This window comes from Mesocricetus auratus, unplaced genomic scaffold, assembly GCF_017639785.1.
Source record: "Mesocricetus auratus isolate SY011 unplaced genomic scaffold, BCM_Maur_2.0 Super-Scaffold_100021, whole genome shotgun sequence".
In the NCBI taxonomy this organism is placed as follows: domain Eukaryota; kingdom Metazoa; phylum Chordata; class Mammalia; order Rodentia; family Cricetidae; genus Mesocricetus; species Mesocricetus auratus.
In genome coordinates this window covers 2155536-2175040 of record NW_024429202.1, presented here as the reverse complement: position 1 = coordinate 2175040, position 19505 = coordinate 2155536, and the positions used below count along the sequence as shown (strand labels likewise).

Sequence of the window (19505 nt, the reverse complement as noted above, 5' to 3'; positions counted from 1 at the left end):
CTCCAGCCTTGGTTGGGAAAGGAGGGTTCTCAGGAATTTGGGAAGACATGAAATCCAACGAATTCCGACAGTAACCCTTCCCTACCTTTAGTCAGTACATACAAGCAGACTTCCGTAGAGATGTGGGTACTGGGTTAGTTGAAGGGATGAAGAGTTTGATGCCACAATAGGCCCAAATCCTAGTCCAAATAATGTCTGTGGGGACATCAGCCAAGAGCAGTGTGTGGCGCTGTGCTGCCATGAGCCACCAAGCCCACAGCGCACTAGCAGGGGATGGTCTGCTGCAAAGAAAACCGCAACCTCAGACAGATCCTCCTCGCTGGGACATTGTTAGACTCCACCTCAGTGCTTAAAATCTGATGAAGCTGTTCAGAACGTGTGAATACAACCAATGTCACCAGACTGTATCCTTAATGTCATCAAAATGGCATATTTTAGGCTATATATTTACCACAGGAAACAAACTTAAACAAAATCAATCAATCAACAATTCCCAAGAGCAGCAGACATATATTACCATTACACCATGACAACCTCAGAGAAACTATGAACTCCATGACACTGGACAAGTCACCCCTACCCCAGTACCCCGGGGCTTTTCCTTACCTGCTAACAGACACATGCCAGTCTGTGCTAGAGAATTCATTTATAGGATGAGTGACTGATCCCAGGGTTAATTAACCTAGACTAGTAGTGATCAACAACCAATATCTCACTCATTTCGAAGGTCCTCCACTGCAAAGAGATGCTTCTCTCTTAACATTTTGCTCAACACAGTATCTTAGCAAAGGAGGGAGAGGGATTGAAACAAGTGAGCGCAGTCAGTCCAAACTGTATCTTTTTCAAAGGAATAACAATTACATTCATAAAGCAATACATCTTCCTTTAGTTGCCCAAGTAGGAGACCATCACTGTGAGGACAGTATAATGTTGTCTACATAATAATCTATAAGTTGTTAGCATATGAAGAGAAAGCTTAAATATAAATTTAATTTCAACTTTAGTCAGTTACCCCTGAAAAGGAATGAGGACCAAAGTAGTTAACTTCTTATACAACAATTACAAACATTCTTTCCTATGCTATGCTGTCCTGGATAGAGTATTATATCTTTTATTTCTGCTGACTTTATATTAGATATTTTTAAATTAATGGTGGAATTTTTTAATGAACTGGAAATTAATTTATAAATTATATTTTACTCAAGTTCATATTTATGTATATGCATTTTTGATATGCATGACTAAAGAATATTAATATGTAGTGAATCTAAATTAAAGATATATTTATTATGTATAAAAGCATTAATTATTACAAATAGCTTTACAGTATAGCTATAGAAAACCTAGCTACCTGTCTTGAAGGTGCCTCATTATTAACATGTTTATTGTGAAACCTAATTTATTAGACAACTATCATGGACTATAAATATACACGTATGTATATTATAGCTGATAGGAAGCAACAGGCTTATAAATAATACTATAACTTCCAAAAAAGAACTAAAGGGGGCTGGATAGCTCAGTGGTTCAGAGCACTGGCTGCTCTTCCAGAGGACCTGGGTTCGATTCCCAGCACTGACATAGCAGCTGACATCTGTTTGTAGCTCCAGTTCCAGGGGGTCTGACACCCTCACACAGACACACATTGCAGGCCATACACCAATGCACATAAAATAAAAATAAGCCACTTATTTAAATTTAAAAACAGAACCAGAGAGCCTTGAGGCTATGTTTCATTGTTTATTTTTACTTACTTTGTAAAGGTTTTTTTCATTTGTATTATGTGTGTGTGTACCTGTGGCAGACAAACAGCATGTTTATGAACATCTCTGACTGGGAGCAGCTCCTAACTGTCTGGAAACCATACTTCTGGAAGGGTGGTCAGTGCTAATGGCTTCTGTCCTACGTCTACAGGAGAAGCAATGTTCCACATTCATGATGCATTTAATGAAAACGAAACTTCTGATTTTTCTTTGAAGGTAATTAAGGCCCTTGAGACAAAGCCTAAAGTTCACTTTGTACAAAGGGAATTTGTCACTGAAAGTTTACAAAGCTTCAAAACAAGTGTGAATGTGTCTTTGAGGCTGGCAAGGACCACAGTTTAGGATATACTGTCAACTCTTGTGGTATTCTTAATAGATTTGAAATAATATTCAAGTATGTGTAAACATCTATGGGTGTATGTATACACACACATATGTATATAATGTACACATAGCCTAACATGATAAATGAACAGTTAACACTTGCATAACATGCAGGAGTTGGTTACTCAATTAAAAAGTGGGAGAGCATTGTTTTCATCAGAAACTCTTAAAAACCCAGTTAGTGTAACATCCTACTATTAAGCAACTCTCACAGAAAGCATGTATGACACAGTAGAAAACAATGAAGAAACCGGAGGGAAACCAGGTGTGGGTTCCTTCCCAGTCCACTCTCCAGCTGAGTGACCATTAACTAAGCGTGCGTGATTCCACATCTAGAAAATGAAGGGACAGAAGCAGATGTTTAGGGCCAGATCAATGTGTCTCTGCCTTTAATGTAGAAACTAAGTTCACTTTAAAAAGGAAATGAAGACACAGGAAATTTCTCACATGCTGTATTAGATGTTTATCTATATATAAGAGACAGGTGTCAAACAAACAAATTAAAAAAAAAAAGCCACTAAGGCAGAGAGAAACTTTAACTCACCAGATTCCATCTGTTACATTTGAAGTCATGCATAATTGATTATCCATGACTGGTAAGTTCTTTTCTCAGTAGCCGACCACAGTTTTCTAAACATTATGTATTAAATCACTACTAAAGTAGAAGGCATTTCAGAAACACCAAGGAGAGTAAGAATATTTTAAATGAAAAATTACATGCTGGTTAATAATAACACAGCTGACCTATGTTTAAGGGAGAGAAATTTTAATCATGTGCATATTAAATATTAATAACCTATTCTGTTATTGTTATATTAAGGTTAAGTAGGCTTCTCCATGCTTAAGGAAAGCAAGAGAAGGAGAAACACATAATAGTACAAAAGATACAGAGACCGGGGACAGATGTAAGAAAAGGCGTCAACAGTAAACAAGAGGAAATGAGAAAAAGAAGGAGAGGATGAAGGTGAAAGCTAATCTCTATGTGTCATTACGACTGCCAGGGTACTGGCAAAGAAGCAGCATCCTTTTATTTCAATTTTAATCATTTCTGAATTTTAATACCCAGCTCCTTTTGTAATTCTCCTGGCATTCCCCATATGCCTCCATCCCAGCCAAAACACCAGTGTAAATTAAATGGCAGGCAACCACACTACTGATGTAGCCTTCCCAAAGAACCGACCAGGTGACCAAACGCAAAAGAAGGTGAGCTTACCTTACATCCCGCAGGACCTCCAGCCAATTAACTGACTCAGTATCTGCTACTTTCTTTAATTTTGAAAAGAACAGTGGTTAGGGAAGCTACAGAGAGAATCATTTAAAAAAAATTCGAGCAAGCCAGTGGTAATACAATAATCAGTGACCATCAGGGTCTGGAAAAATGAGTTTGCTCTCACTGGCACTAAGGAGCATCACATGATTATTTAATTACAGCTCTAATTTTTGTCTCATGGATGGCAACATATCAACAATTAATAGGGCAGATAGAGGAGAGTGTGTTTTTAAAGAGACAGAATGTGTGTGATAACACTATAGGTCACACAGCAGTGCACCACTTAAAGAATATTTTTTTGTGTATAACTAAATAGGAATGCCTTGCAAATAGTCCCACACATGCTTTAAAAAGAAGTGTCCTTTTTAGATAACTTTCTGAAAGTTAACAACCAGCTATCAAGTCCTGTAGTTGACTCGGGGTTAAGTTTTAAGGAATAAAGAAAACTATCATATAAACACCTGAATCCTACCCTGTTAGTAAATGAGATACATAACTACAGTTCTTTGTCTTCCTGCATTCATCATGGCTGACATCTATTTAATGGGGTCCTGAGAAAATAGCGCTGTAGTTGGAGAGAGGAGGTGGAGAAGGAAGGCACTCCTCTACACTATGCTGGGCTCTGGACTATCAGCTAGACCAATGTAGTGGCCCAACAGCCAACTCAGGGCAGTACTTAGGGTTAATTCTGGTAAAGTCTGTTACCACAGCCTAACATCAAAGGACCATGAACCTAAACAAAGACTTAACATAATCCTAAGGGAAAGCTGGTGAGGATAAAACAGAAACTCTGGTGCTGCTGTCCAAAACACGACGGAACACAGACTTAAAGAAGAAAAATATTCAATAATCCACAAAACTGGGATCATGGGAAGACTAGATGCTCATATAACCTCAGCAATAGCAGAAAGCTAGAAAGAAATGTCTCTTTTCTTGATGACTCTTCATCAGCATGTGTTATATTTAATATTTACCCAATTATTAATTTTGCTCTCCTTAAATGAGTGCTTACTATATGCAAGGCAGAGAATGCTAACTGTTCAGTCTCCTATTTTATCTGTTACAGAAATATAGCTTATACTTAATTCCTTTTTGTAGTTTAGTACCTTGGATGATAATAGATAAGTGTGTCCTCAAACTTACCAAAGTAGGAATGCCGCTGTGTATTTAAATGCTGTATTAGGAAGTTACAAGATCTACAAATTCATCAGGGGAATTGTTAACCAATCCATGGGAAGTGTTTAGGTATTAAAATCCTGTGGTTTCTATCACTTACTGTTTTGCTGTGATAGAAGCCATAGCTAAAACCTAGATTTGAGATTTAGACAATAAAATCAACAGCGTGGTGGGCTGTTGAAATGTATTCAAGTATTGGGTTATATGGAACTGAAAATAATGTAAATTGACTAAGGGACATTAACTACAAAAATTCCACAAAAATATTTCTCAGGCTAAATCAACTCAATAAGTGTCTAATGGTCCATGTTGACCAAAGTCATCAAGAAACAAGGAAATGTAGGCATGTCAAAATACAGGATGGAAAAGCTAACCCTGTAGCACAGTAACTGTATCTAATGCCAGGAGCAAAAGTCATGAACCCAATGCTAGTGGAAACACGGAAAACAAAGGCATTCCATTCCTTGCAGAAGTTTCAAAATTAAAACAATTTGTGAAAACCTTTGATGATTCTTGACCAAAAATGTGACTCCATACATTTGAAAAGATATTTTTCAAGAATCTAGCAAGCAGGAGCTTGTATCCAAGAGTATACATCATTCTTTCTTAACATGGTTGCTAATATACAGTTAACATGTCTCAGAAAAGGGCTGTAATTAACTGTCTACTGCTCTAATAACACTAATATGCACACAGTATGATTAAAATACAATGACTCCATACACACTAAGGCTGTCATTTTTAAACTTTTAAGATAATGTTCTAAATTGTTTCTTAGTCCTCTTAAACCATCAGAAAAGTAGCTCACCTCTCAGAGTTTGGAAGCATAGTTATTAAAACAGGGTTCCTGCCTCCCACAGACTAGGGAACTCTTCTACCATTTAGCAAGACATCTATTGTTTCACTTAGATTATTTTGTGGATTCTACAAAATCTTTTAAAATGTAAAACTGTAAACATTTGTATTTTATCCTTCATTCAATGGTAACATATTTTCTTGGAGAAGGAACGTCTTGCTAAATATCAAGAATCACATAGAATTAATTGTTGATCTCTAGTGATTCCTATTGTCTGGTTCACTGGAACAGAAAACCCCAATTGCATTCAACATCAAACAGCTAATTATTGCAACAATCTACTCAAGGATACCTTCATTTCAAAAAATATCTGCATACAGTATGTTATTTCATTTATAAAAGTATTACAATGAAATATTTAAGACATAACACTTGCTTTTCCTAAAAGTTCTTACTATACTAAATGTGTAAAGGCCAGACTGTCATGTACACCTTTTGAACAGCGTATCATAAACCACTGAGTAAGATTACAGAGGAATCTCTAACCATCAGCTCTGGCTTCTAAGAAAACTGCATCTGAAGAATCCCCCACCACACAGATGGCACACTGGCTTTTCTTTAAATACCTCAAGGAAAGAAGGCCTAGGAATTTCCCTCATGGAGGCTACTAGCATATCTTACCCCCCAACAATGAATGCCCACTGAAAAACTGTCCTTGGCTCCTGGTCCTGAATCATCCACAGCTGGGGAAAAAAGCAATATCCCAGAAACAAATACCCAACAACATCCCAGAGCAAAAAGTCTGTCAGTCACTGTGCCTACAACCCTGATTCTCCACATGGAACTGACTGCCTGTAGTAACTTTTCTGACACTTACCCTCTCAAATACGAGGCTGATCTCCCAATCTAGCCCTAGAAGAAAGGTATTGGATGGGTGACAGTGTGGAAGTTCTCTCTGGCAGGCTAGCAAGGCAGGCACATCCCAAATGAGGCTGCCTGGGAAGCGGCTGGACCATGTCTGCAGATCTGAGGGTGTGCCACAAATCAGGTCACAGCTCTGAGCAGAGTCCACCCCCTTCATCTGGGTACAACGCCCTCTACTTCCGGCACACCTGGGTGGGGGGAGAGGAGGGAGCAGCAGAGGGAGTCTGGCTTAGATCCACAAGCATTCTAGTGAAGTCACAACCAGGTAGAGCCAGACAACTACCTCTTCTACAAGGGACTCACCTCGTTACTGGGACCTGCACCCATAGATACCCAAAAATATGTTCAACAATAAGTGGCTCTAAAATGAATGATGGGCAAAATAAAATAATATACAATTAAATGTTTTATCCAGCTTGATCGTCCCTCCCCCAGAAACAGAACAGACTTTCAATGTTTGAGTGCAAGCTATTTCTCCACCCAATGTCAAATAACTGAACCAAAAAAAAAATTCCAGCAGAAAGTAGTGGGTTATCCGTTAGCTGCTTTTCAACCCTCATAACTGAACTAGATCCCCGACTAACGGAATCACATGCTTGAAAGTCCATTGAAGGAGGTGGTTAGAATTACTATTACAAGCCTTCAGACAGCAACAACTGTGCAAGTGATACAAAACGACTTGAAGGAATAAAAATAGGCCAATATGCTAGAGGAACGTTCTACTACTAAATCTCACCCGTCATACATATACACACAATCTGTATCTATTTACTCTAAAATGAAATATCTGATCTTTAAAAAGACTTTAAAAAAATAAACAGCAAAAGGTACCGTTGGCATAGGATCAAAAGTACAAAATAATGTGTGTTAATGTGTTGATCACACTATGAAGACATCAAGTTTAAATAGACTCACCATTGAGAACAGCAGTTAGCAATGATATATAAATTACCATAGAAGATGCCTTTTCTTTGGGAGAGTGGAGGGAAGGAGCCTGTGTAACAGATTTGATTTACATGCTTGCTGTACTAAGACTATATTCAGCACTGATGTAGCAGAGTATGTGGTTAGAGATTGACAACTGTGTGCAGACAATAAACTGGAAAGCTCCTTAGACAATTTAAATAACAATAAGCAATTTCTCAAGTTAATCTTGAGCTTGGGCTTTCAACTTTAACAGGATGTTGAGGTTTCAGGGGGACCCTGAAAGAGAGGGACCTTGAATTGAAGAAGAAACAAGTATAATCATTATTATAAACTAAAAGTAGCAACAGCCCTTATTTTGAGGATGGCAGGTTAACAACAAAAATAAATAAATAAGAAGACAAGAGTATATTTAGAGGAGAATCTAAGAAGCCATCACTCAAGCAGGAACCCCAGTTTTACTGAAGCATTCCATCCAAGAACTGGAAAGGAAGAGCCTATATGACAGCTATGATCTAAGGAATAAGATAGTTTGATCTATTTGGAACTTTGTAGAAAGTTAATTTAGTAAACACATACTTGACTGTGCTTGAACGCATCTGTCCGGGAGATGCCTCAGGATGACTGAGTTCAGCGGCATGCCAAGGCACTGGGAGTTTGATGCTCAGAGGGAGCGCAAAGAAAAGTGTGCAGCATTTCTCCCAACTAGTTTTCACATGGCAGAAATGAGAAGATGAGACGATTCCTTAAAGTTCTGCCACTAGGAATGGGGAAGAAAAACTCTTCTCGACCCCTTCCTCCGAGCCAGGAAGAGAGTGGATCCCTGGGTTACAGCCCAGGTAGATATTAAAATAGAGACGGAGCTGTTATTTAGTGGTGACAGGAATATAAATACGTGCACTAACCTATAAACTGGTATTTACTTCAGGAAGGTAGGTAATATTTTTCCTCTGATTGCTGAGCTGCCAGTTTAATGCAGCGTAAATAAACAGTAGGTGCCTGCTAGCTCCAAGTAGGAAGTGCTCATTGCACACGAGGAGCAGATTACTGGAGCCTGGTGTCCATCATGCTGAGACACAACTTTCCTTTTACCAGAAAATATACCCTACTGTGGGCTACTTTTTCGTGCCTGATCTATTAATTAACTTAACTCTATTCTGCCAAAATGTAAATCAATTTGTAAAAAAAAATCACCACAGAGTTTTGGAATATGAAAACCAAATCAATTTCAAAAGCAAATACTAAAAAAATGAATGCTTCATATAATAAGCACAAGCTATTTAAAGGCAAAAAGAATAAAGAACATATTTAAATGACAGAATTGAATAACCTGAGTTATTTACTTTACTCCAAATCTTCCTCCTCTGCTAATTAAAAGCAACTGGCACTACTAATACTCTGTCACCTTATGCTAGGGTGGCCCTTTCCATATACATGCATAGTTTGCTCTCTGAAATGTCTGAAGGGAAACCATGGAGAGGAATTATGATATAGTCTCCCACTTCAGCAGGAGGAACTCTGAATACTCTGGAGAGAACAGCTAGGTCTGAAGATGCTTCCCAGCAGCATTTGTGTGCAATGTGGTTTTCTTTCTATTTTATGTGTGGCACACAGCTATGGCAATATATGCCAAATGATTTTCCCTTCTACATATGGGTGCTTAGAAAAATATTTTGTGGCATTATTCTAAATGAAAATTCACCTAAAAAGTATAAAAGGACACTTGGCGAGGTCTTCCATGTAAAACATGACCATAATTCTGATACCCAATCAATAATTTGCAAAGGAAAACAGGTTTTTTTAAAGAAAGAATATTTTCACATTCAACTATAATGTCTAGACATAATTAGAAGATTGATTTAGTCATATGCGTTTATGTACTTCATCAGTTCCAAGCACTAATATAATATTAATTGCAATCATGCAAGATAGCATGCATGGAAGAGATGATGTGTTTATAAACAAGGCCCACCTATGTATGTCCTGTATGGAAATTCACAGAGCAGGTGGAAACCACTGAGATGCTTTGGAGGCCCCTGTTATATACCTATGTTGTGTTTAGCTTAACATTGTTTGTAACCAGATTATTTCTACAATAATGAGGAGCAGGTGCCTGTCACCTGACCTTTTAGGCCTAATTTACAACCCACAACCTGTCACATGAAAAAGACAATTGAAATTCCCTCCTAGATTTTCAGACCTTGCTAGTTTAACGTGTTTCTCAGCCACCACTCTGCAGCAGCATCTTATTCAGTCACAGGTTCCTATAGCTGGCAACAGACTTCTTTGCAGAATAAACTAATATTCATTTTGTTGTTGCTTTTGTTTAAGATGCCGGGAAACAAAGAAACTACTTTTGTAGATTATCAACCAAAGAATATATTAATTTATTACAAGTGAACAAAAGACATTCCTTTTGAATACTTTTACATACAAAGAACTATTATTTATTACATATTTCAGCTTGTGGGAAAGTAAGGAATGCATTGATTCTGGAAATAGCTGTGTGGACTTGGGAAGTTCTCTAGGCCCTCACCAGTGCGCTCCTTCCCCTGCCTCGCATACATTTAAAGAAGCTATTACTTCAGGGAGGAAACCCCTATTTGTTCTTTTTTCATCCATCATCTGTATTCATTATTCAGAAAGGAAAACAGAATTGAGCAGTGATTTTATTTCTCTTGCATAACCTTGTTACATGTAGCCATATTCAAATTTAACAATGCTTTGTATTTTATTGCTACTGTTTACATATTATGTATTACATATGACTGAACAACTCTACATCTAAAATAGTATTTCCATTAGAAAAAAATGAACTAATAAGTGTCAAATGAAGATGAAGAATAAACGTACTTGGTATATTTATAAGATGGGGTCATTTAAAATGCACACAAATAGGATGAATATTTTTGCTACTGTTGCATGTTATATAGTACACATTGCTTAAAGTGTACTTATTTAACAATGCCCTTAACCAAGTTAATTAAAGTATTTCTGCCTGGTGACTGTGTTAAAGCTTGAGAGGTAGTGAATGATGCCGCCAGTTACTTCTGCTAAGTTAAGTTGAAATTAAGCACTTATTATAACCTTTCCTAACAATGTGAGAAAGACTGAGTAAATATATTAAATTTGTTTCACAACAGATGCTTGGGTTGTTAATATTTAAGATGCCTATTCATGCTATTCCTGTCTGCACATTTGTCAAAAATGTAAGCTTGAATGCTAATGTTTGCCAGCAGACTGGAACAGCCAGTATATGCACTAACTACTGTTCTACTAAAATAATGTGCCATAGAAATAAGGAATCGCGACTAAGTCATAGCACAAGTTCTACATGGGAGATTCATAGAGATTTTTAGAACCAACACCTCAACTCTGGCTTTCCTCAGACTTTAAGTATGGTCATGATTTATTTATTTATCTATTCATTCATTTATTGCAGGAGGATCTGACTACAGAATAAATCTCACTCCTTGAGAAAATCCACTTTGGATACGGTATTAATTTAAGTCAAGTTTGGAAGGCTGAGACGCTGTCAGCAGCTGAAACGCTGTAAATTCTAGGTACCGCCTAAGGACAAAACCTGACTCTAAGCAGAGACCCTTCTCTGTCTTTTCGGGAAAGTCGGGTGCTCTGGCCTCCAAAGACCACACGTGGAAACCCAGTCAATCAACCGCAAGCAGATTGATTCTCTCCAGGGAACTAGGTGTCTTCCCTGCCCCTAACCAAGTGAAATCCAAGTCTTAACCCTGGGGATCCGGTATGCCTCAGACAAAGTTCTCCCAGGAAGGGCAGAGAGGTCAAAGTTCTCAACCGGGCATTTTGAGAGATGACATCTTGTTAAGTAAAATCTGGCCCTAGTGGAGGCCAGGGCCAAAACCTACCCTGAACTCTTATGCTGCTCTCCAATCGCGGTGTTCTGGGGTCCTTCCAGAAGAGATCTCTTTAGCGCCTTTTGCCCGGCATACACACGTGTCACTCTCCGGACCTGCCCCCTGCCCCCTCAGTCCCTTGCATCTCGGCTTCCCAACCCCAGTTTGGCCGCCCTGGAAGCTTTGCAATGGAGGAGCACTGGAAAAGGCCGCTGCTCTCAGTGTGGACCTTCGCAGGGAAACGAGGAGTTGACCCCAGGGCTGCACCTGTGCGGCCACAACCCCAGCTAAGACAGCACGCTCGTCTCCCGCCCAAGCCCAAGCCCAAGCCCAAGCCCGAATCACCTCCCAGGACTGACCCGCGATCGCCGGCGAGGGCTCCCACGAGCTTAGTACTTCGGCTCTCAAACTCTGGGCTCCAACTTGAGCGCCGAGCGCCCAAGTGGCTCCCGGGATAGAGAAGTTGCCACAAACTTCCCGGGCCCCTCTCCACTGGCGCCCGCCACCACCCAGGCAGTACAAGTCGGGAAAGGATAAGAGGAGAAGGGCCGGGATAGGATGCTGAGTGGACTCCACATCTGGCGCGCGACCTTTCCACCCCACCCCGCACCTCTCCGCCTTCCCGGCACCAGGGCTCACGGAGCGGCTCCCCTTTCCCTGCTCGCCCGCTTAGGGCTTCCCCACTCCGCCTTTCTCCTCTGAAGAGGGCCGTCCCTACGACCTGGACGAAAGTGTCCAACCAGAGTCCGCCGGGCAGGTGCGCTAGAGAAGCAAGGACACCAAGAAAGTACGCGTCCCGGCCATGTCCCTCACTTCACCAGCCCAGTCCTCCCGTGTGTCTGCGCGCGCGCCAGAAGGGCCAGCAAGACCCCGGTTCGCCAGGGGCGCAAAGCCGCCCCAGCCGGGGCCGCCGAGAAGTTTGGATCGGTTCCGCATCCCCAGAAAACGGAGGCGAGCCGGGAAAGAGACCCAGAGCGCGAGCAGCACCGGCAGGGAGCAAAGGAGCGGGACTCACTCAGGCGTGGAACCGGGGCAGCGCGGGCCAGCGGTGCGGGCCGAGGCCGGGTCGGCTCCCCGCGCGGGCGCGCTGGGCGGCGGACTTCCCGGGCGGCGGCTGCAGCTGCTGCCACCTCCCCGCCGCCGAACTGCGGCCGCCGCGGAAGTTAATGGCAACTTGACTTCAAGTTGTCTCCTCTCCCCATCCGAAGTGGGCGTTTAAAGGGGGCAGAGCGTGGCGAGCAGCGAGCGGGGAGCGCGCGGGGCCGAGGGGGAAGGGAAGGGGCGGGGGCGGGGCGGGGCGCGGGAGGGGGGCGCGGGAGCCGCTCGGAGCCTGCAATGTACAACGCGGCGCGGGCGATCGGGGCGCCCCCGCGCGAGCCCCCCACCGCCGCCCTGGGGGCGCGCGTGCCAGGCGCTCCTAGCACTCGCCGATCGCCCGTGTGGGGGGCTCGCGGACCCCGCAGCGGGAGCGACCGGGCCCGGCCTGCCTCCCCGGCGCCCGCGGCCGCTTCTCCCCCCTGGCGGCGGGATCCTGGGCGTCGGGTGGCTCCGAGAGCGCGCAGTGGAGCCCGAGCCGAGCCGAGCCCGAGCCACCGCGGCCGCCACATCCCTGTGCGCAGCCCGGGTGCGGGGTTGCTGCGGGAGAGCGGCCCTGCGCGCCGCCAGGGTAAGTGTGGGCGCGCCCCGGAGCCCCACCGCCCGGGCCCTCACCTGCACTGCCCCCGCCGCGCACCCTTGCCGCCCGCTGCTTCCTCTTGCCGTTGTTTGCCTGGGCTTTGGGGGTGCGGAGCGGGGCACTGGTGTGTGTGCCCGCGGAGGAGGAAGTCAGGTGAGAGGCCCTGAGCACCCCCCAAAGCCAGCCTTGTGGGGTGTGTCGCTCCCCAGTAGGGACATGCGGGCCAAGTTTCCCCCCCTCTTGAGTGTTTGATGGAGATCTTTCCTAGAGGGGCCCCCTCTTTCCCTTCAAGCTGATGGGCTCTGCCTTCTTCCCATCCTCTTCTCTCTGGGTATCCCACTCCTGGGGCTCTGCACCCCTAGTGAGGAGCACGTAGCTGACAGAGGATGAGGGAGCCTCTTGCAGACCCCCTTCTCCGCCCCAGCTGTTTGTGTCAGTATCATTTTCGTGTCGTCAGCTGTAGGTCGATGCAACCCACCAGAAGAAGATGCTTAAGCTGATGTCTAAATCACCTTTGCCACCATCCACTCAAAAGATTGGCAACGGGGTCACGAAATGCGGATTTCACAGGAGGGGAGGCAGGGCCGAGGGACCTTTCCAAGTAGAGAAAATCCAAAGAGCTCCGTAAGATCAAACTAGCTGGAGGCTCGCTCGGGACCCCGAGCTGAGGAGAAATTGGACTCTATTAACTTTAGCCCACTCCCCTGCCACTCCTTCCCACCCCCAGTTCTAAAGAAGCTATCAACTAACAGGTCTTTTGTTTCCTGTTGTGTCGCCTTTGGGAAATTTGCATTGAATATGACGACAGAAAATTACTACTGTTTACTCAAAGTTAAGGGGGTTGCTGAACGAAAACAGTTTTTACTTTTCTCTTTGTGTGTTTGGCAAGGAGTGGAGCTGTTAGGCTCGTGGCAGGAATTACAGAAGCTCAGTTGTGAAAATAAGGTCTGTAGAGCTGCCTCGGTCTGTTTTTAGCAGCTGCACTTTCTTGGGTTCTTTCACGTAAGGCTTGCTCTCTCATTAAGTCCCCATAAATAATTGTATGTGGAGTGAAGGCAGTTAGGGTGGCGGGATTGAGATTGCCGGGAGTCCCAACCCTCCAGCTTAGAGCTGTTTGCAGGGAAGTTCCTGGAAAGTGACTGGGCTGAGAATTCAGTTTTTCCTAAAAGCTCTGTCAGGTCCTCCTCTGCCGGTTGCCTGTGAATCAAGCACGACACGGGTCGGTGACTAGCAATTTGAGCCTTGGTAGCAAACACTTCGATGGTGCTGTGTGATTTTTGTTGTGGTGCTGTTTTCTTTTTTTGTTTGTTTGCTTTTGGAGTTTTTTTTTTGTGAGGTCATTCTAAATGAAGCAAAATGGCACAGTGCCTGCTGCTTCCTGAGAGCACCCTCCCCTTCTCTATCCTTGAATTCCCTGGAATTCTCGTCTTTTTTTTTTTTTTTCAGTTGATCATCATTTTATGCAAGAGACCATTCCAAAGACACAAGGATATAAGCAGATATGAACTGGTGTGTTCATCTGGGAAACTGCACACCACACACACACACACACACACACACACACACACACACACCGCCCCTGACAAAGAGCCCCCACCCCCAGAACAAAGCAAACAGCTCTGAGTGATTGCAATGGGCAAAATAAAGTAAAATAAGAGTTTCCTTTCTTGGCTCACTTTCTTCCCCCCACAAGTCCTCAGTGACATCAAATTCTCTTGCCTTTATTTGCCAAAATGCTGAATTGCCTAACTCTCAGTGTCTCTACTAAGGGCAGCAGGATAGGAATGGAGGCCGAACACTGATATTTATTGTGGAACCCTGAAGTGAAGCTTAGAAGAAATTTAAGATCCAAAAATATATTAACTTTTTTCTCTTTTATATACCCATGTGTTTACCTAGTTGTTTAGATTATTGACTAAGCCCCATAATTTAGGATGAGATCTCTCCTGACTTAAAGCAAGAAGGCATGTTGCTCCCAACATTCTGAATTTCCTTTCTTCTGTCACTAACAGTCAGTCATGTACAGGCAATGCCTAGGCTCTCACGGCGGCATAAAGGCACCTGCACTGAGCTGCCATGCACTTTCACAGAAACACACACCCACGCATGCACACACACCTTTAAGAAAAATGACCGAATCTAAGCTATTTTTTATAGCTGCTAGCTTGAAGTGGTACACTTGTTTAAAGATAATTTCAATCATTTTATGTATGTTGGTCTTTTGCCAGCATGTTCACCATCTACATGCTGGTGGAGACCGGAAAGGGGTATCTGCACTGCATCCCCTGGAACTGAAGTAACAGATGGTTGGTTGCAAGCCCTCATGTGGGTGCTGGGAATTGCACCTGCGTTTTTCAGAAGGACACATGACGCTCTGAAGCACTGAGCATCTCGGCAGCCCCCCATTAAAGCTCTCTAACAAATCCAAATGTCATGTAAGTAGTGGAAAGACGAGTAAGTCTGAAACCTGCCAAAGGACAGACAATGGTAGTTGATACCAAGAGCCACACTGATTATCTCAGAGGACAGTTAGTACAGTCCAGGCCTCTGTATGGCACATTGGCCTCAGCAGTGGGGAAATAACACGAGAGTGTGGGAAGATAACTAAGGGGGGTCAGTCAGTGACAGCTTTGAATCAAGGAGAGAGGCTTCTTCCCTTCCCTGACCCCTGGCAGCCCCGAGCGGGCCCAGTCTCTAATGAGAGGAAGCTGGGCCTGTGATCTGACATGGCAGCCATCAAACCTGCCCATCTGACTGTGGTCTCCAGGTACCACATGGTGGAAGGAGAGATCCAGCTCCTCAAAGTTGCCCTCTGACCTCTACACAGGAACCACACCTACCCTCCCACACAATAAACAAGAGTAACTTGAAAATTTGTTTTTAAGAAAAAGAAAATAAAGGCCAAGGTTCTGGACTAGAAGTTTTTTTTTTTTGGTGTGTGTGTGTGTGTGTGTGTGTGTGTTTTAATTGCTGATTGATTCATCTTGTCAAACCTTTCAAGATCATTTATTCAGATGTCTTAAGTGGATACCCAAATAAGGCAGGAATGTGGGGTTCAGCGCTTACCACAGAATATGGAATATTATGGGAATGAGTAAATAATTTTCAAAGTCATTCATTCTATCATTGTGTATTTTTTTCTCAAGTTGTACAGAATTGGTGTTCTTGAAACACAACTCTTATTTAGTCTGGTATTTGTAACAGAACAGAAGAATCTTGACAAGGATGGCTTCTGGCTTGAGTGACAATTCAGATTTCTAGTGGCCTTCGATCAGCCTCAAGCGTTTCCTTGCTCTGTGTCCTTCAGTCCAGGACTCAAGCTGGCAGAACAGTCACCAGTGTGAAAGTTTCAGGTCCTCCCCATTGTGACCCTAAAGAAACCCTTCAGTTGCTTTGGTGAGACGTTTTACTACAGCAGTCTGGAAGGTGGCATGCTGGCTTGTGTGAGGTGACATCATCATTTGGGCTCAGCAGTATTCTACCAAGACTCATGTGGCTCCATGGAGTGATCACTAGGTAGTTAGTGCCCTAGGACTTAGGGAGCTGTGGTGTTCTAGACCCCGATCCAAGGGCTCCAAACACCTATGTGTGACCCTTGCTCTGACAGACTGCCAGCTGAACGGCCCTGCCAATTTTTTTTTTTTTTTTTTTTTTTTTGGTTTTTCGAGACAGGGTTTCTCTGTGGCTTTGGAGGCTGTCCTGGAACTCACTTGGTAGTCCAGGCTGGTCTTGAACTCACAGAGATCCGCCTGCCTCTGCCTCCTGAGTGCTGGGATTAAAGGCATGCGCCACCAACGCCCGGCAGCCCTGCCAATTCTATGTTAGTCTTTTACACCGATTAATGATACACAGTTTCTTTTTTCTCAAGACTTGTTTTCCTGGCAAAGCTATGGTAAAATAGAACTGTAAGCAACATTTATCTAGAGATGTCATTATAGTTCAAAATCTGAACATTGACCTCGAGCAATCACATCTCATATTGTTATTGTCAGATGGAATTCATTCACCATTTATCCCACGTTTTCTTCATTCAGTAAATACTCATTAAGTACCTGGTTGAAATCAGGAGTGCTGTTAGGGGCTGGGGATAAGAACTTATTTTCCCAATGGGCAGGAAAAAGCCATTGCGATGCTAATAGAGGATCCAGGGCCTATGGGAACACCTAGGGTGAGGCAAACATTCTGTCTGGATGCATTTTAAAAAGTTCCATAGAGGAACTGACAAGAGCTAAGTCTTGAGGCTACATGCCATTCCTTTAGGAACAACAAGGAAGACAGAAGGATCTCGAAGCAGAGAGCAGCGTGGGCACTAGCCCTCGTTGGGGGTCTGTGAGGAGTTCCGTAAACCTCCAACCTCACTGAGTGTATGAAAAGACTGAACCCAAACTGGTCCACATTGTGAAGGACTTTGCATGTGTGCTTTGGAGTTTGATCATTCCATGTTCTTGGGATTGAAACTTTTTAATTTTCACCTGGTGAAGCATAAATGTAAATGAACAAAACTGGCCAAATTAAGATCATAAACAGTGATGCATATTAATTACTTTTTCTCGTTCCTGTAATAAAACATCTCACAAAAGCAACTTAAGAATTTCTTTTGGCTTACCATGGGGAAGGCATGGTGACAGGAGCATGAAGCATCTGGTCACATGACATCTGTAGTCAGGAAGCAGAAGGGGGAGAGAGACAGAGACAGAGACTGAGAGAGACAGAGACAGAGAGTCCAGGACCCTAGACCGTGGGCTGCTGCCGCCCATGCTCAGCAAGGGTCTTCACTTTTCAGTCAAACCTGTCTGGAAACAGTCTCATAGACACACTGAGAGGTAAGTTTCCATGGTGATTATACATCCAGTCAAGTTAACAGATAAGATTAACCATCAAATGAAGAATTACGGTGGTCTGAAGAATGTACTCTGTCCAAGCAAATCGTCAGATCTTCAATTTCTAAAGATAAACTAAATTCCATGTTTATATGAGAAATTGAAATAGTAAATATTGTCAGTTTAACTACATGTTAAAGTCCACTGATTTTTAGCCTGTAGACATGTTTGTGAAGTTTTATATGTGCATTTCTAGTGAGGCTGGACTCTCTAGTAATATTGTCAAATTGTATTTTAGTTCAGACTATCTTATAGTCATATGCCCTAGATTTTTGAGGGTGTATTTTTTTTTAATTTTAGAAATTTATTCAGGGGCTGACAAGATGGCTTAGCAGATAAAGGTGCTTGCCACCAAGCCTTACCATCAGAATTGGATGTCTATGTCCTACCTGTATCTTAGAAGGAGACCTCCACACATTAACCCCGGTTCATGCACACACTCATAAATACATACTACATACATAAATAAATGTAATAAAATCATATTGTAAAAATGAGCTTTTAAAAATTGATACCTCAACAGTAGGCATGGTCAGGAGCCTCCACCCTCACCACTACAGTGTTTTCTATTGATAGGTTCAGGGGTAACGACCTCTACATCTGGACCCACAGGCAGCAGGAAGAGAGTAACACTGAGCCTGGCTTGAGCATTTGAAACTCCAAGGCCCACCCCTTGTGATACACTTCCTCCAACATGGCTACACCTCCTAATTCCTGTCAAGTAGTGCCATTCCCTGATGACCAAACATTCAAACATATGAGCCTAGGGGGGGCCATTCCTATTCAAACACCACAGTGTGCCATAAAGATGATATAGCCCCTGGTGATCTGTGATTTGCCAGTCAATGGGCTTTGAGACTCAGTCTTACTTTGAGATCCTCTCACACAAGCTAGGATGGATAGCACTCACATATAACCCCAGACTTAGGAGGCAGAGGCATAATGTTCCGGACTAAGATCCACAGTGAAGCATTATCTAAAAAACATAAAAGTAAAAAAAAAAATAATAACCTGGAAATGGGTTTAGGCAATTGAAAAGTCAACCACAGCTCTAGTTATGATTATATGGGCAGGTCTAGAGTTCACTGTGGAGACTAGGGTGGCTGCGAACTCACAGAGATCCTCCTGCCCAGCCTCCCAAGTGCTGGGATTAAAGGCGTGTGGCACTTATACCCTGCTTAGTTTATTTAATAATGGTTGGCTGACATAGTGTATCACATGTAATACCCTCCCCATCCTGTATCTCTTCATGCCTGGTTCTTTTAAGTGTTTGGAGCTTAAGGGAGACCCTTAGCAGTGAACAGATAAGCAGACAGCAGTCTGGAACAAAACAATATTAGTTTCCTGTTGTCAGACACATCTAAGGTGTGTGTTTCCTGAGAGTTCATAGAAAAAGCCAATTCCCTCAATGAATTTTAAGCCCTTTTTTTGTTAGTGATGGTACTGTGATTTTCTTAAGCTCACCTTAAAATGAATATGTATAGTCTTCTGAGCATCGATTAGTTTCAGATGATTTTGCCACACCAGCCAACCCCCTCCTTTACCTTCACCAAAGCAACACAACAAACCAAGAAAAGATACTCAAGAAATGGTGGCCGAATAGCTAGATATCTGGGAGCAGCAGGGTGTGGCTTGATCCCCACCTTGCTTCTAACTCAAATTCCATTTATCATCGAATCTAGAATTAATGCAGGAGTTTTGGGGCAGGCAACATGGCTCAATTGGTAAGAGTGCTTGGTCAGCATGCTGCATATTACAGTTGAGCTACTGAGAGCAAAGGCCATTTCCCCGGCTTTCACGGGGCTCAGAGAAGAATCTGACCGGCACCTTTGGGTCCTTCG

General features: G+C 43.1%; 1 protein-coding gene across 3 annotated transcripts in view; it reads right to left on the bottom strand.

Annotated features, from left to right (window-relative positions):
- The window catches only part of Satb1 (SATB homeobox 1), a 94599-nt gene extending 81705 nt beyond the window's left edge, over nucleotides 1-12894 (bottom strand). Inside the window, exon 1 of one of the 3 annotated variants that reach the window (XM_040729223.1) lies at nucleotides 12820-12894. The gene's annotated coding sequence lies outside the window, so the exon portion shown is untranslated. Of the gene's footprint in view, nucleotides 1-6266; nucleotides 6402-12124; nucleotides 12223-12819 lie in introns of those variants that run through there. The other 2 variants (XM_040729220.1, XM_040729221.1) reach the window with 2 other exon arrangements.
- Between the last annotated feature and the right edge of the window lie 6611 nt (nucleotides 12895-19505).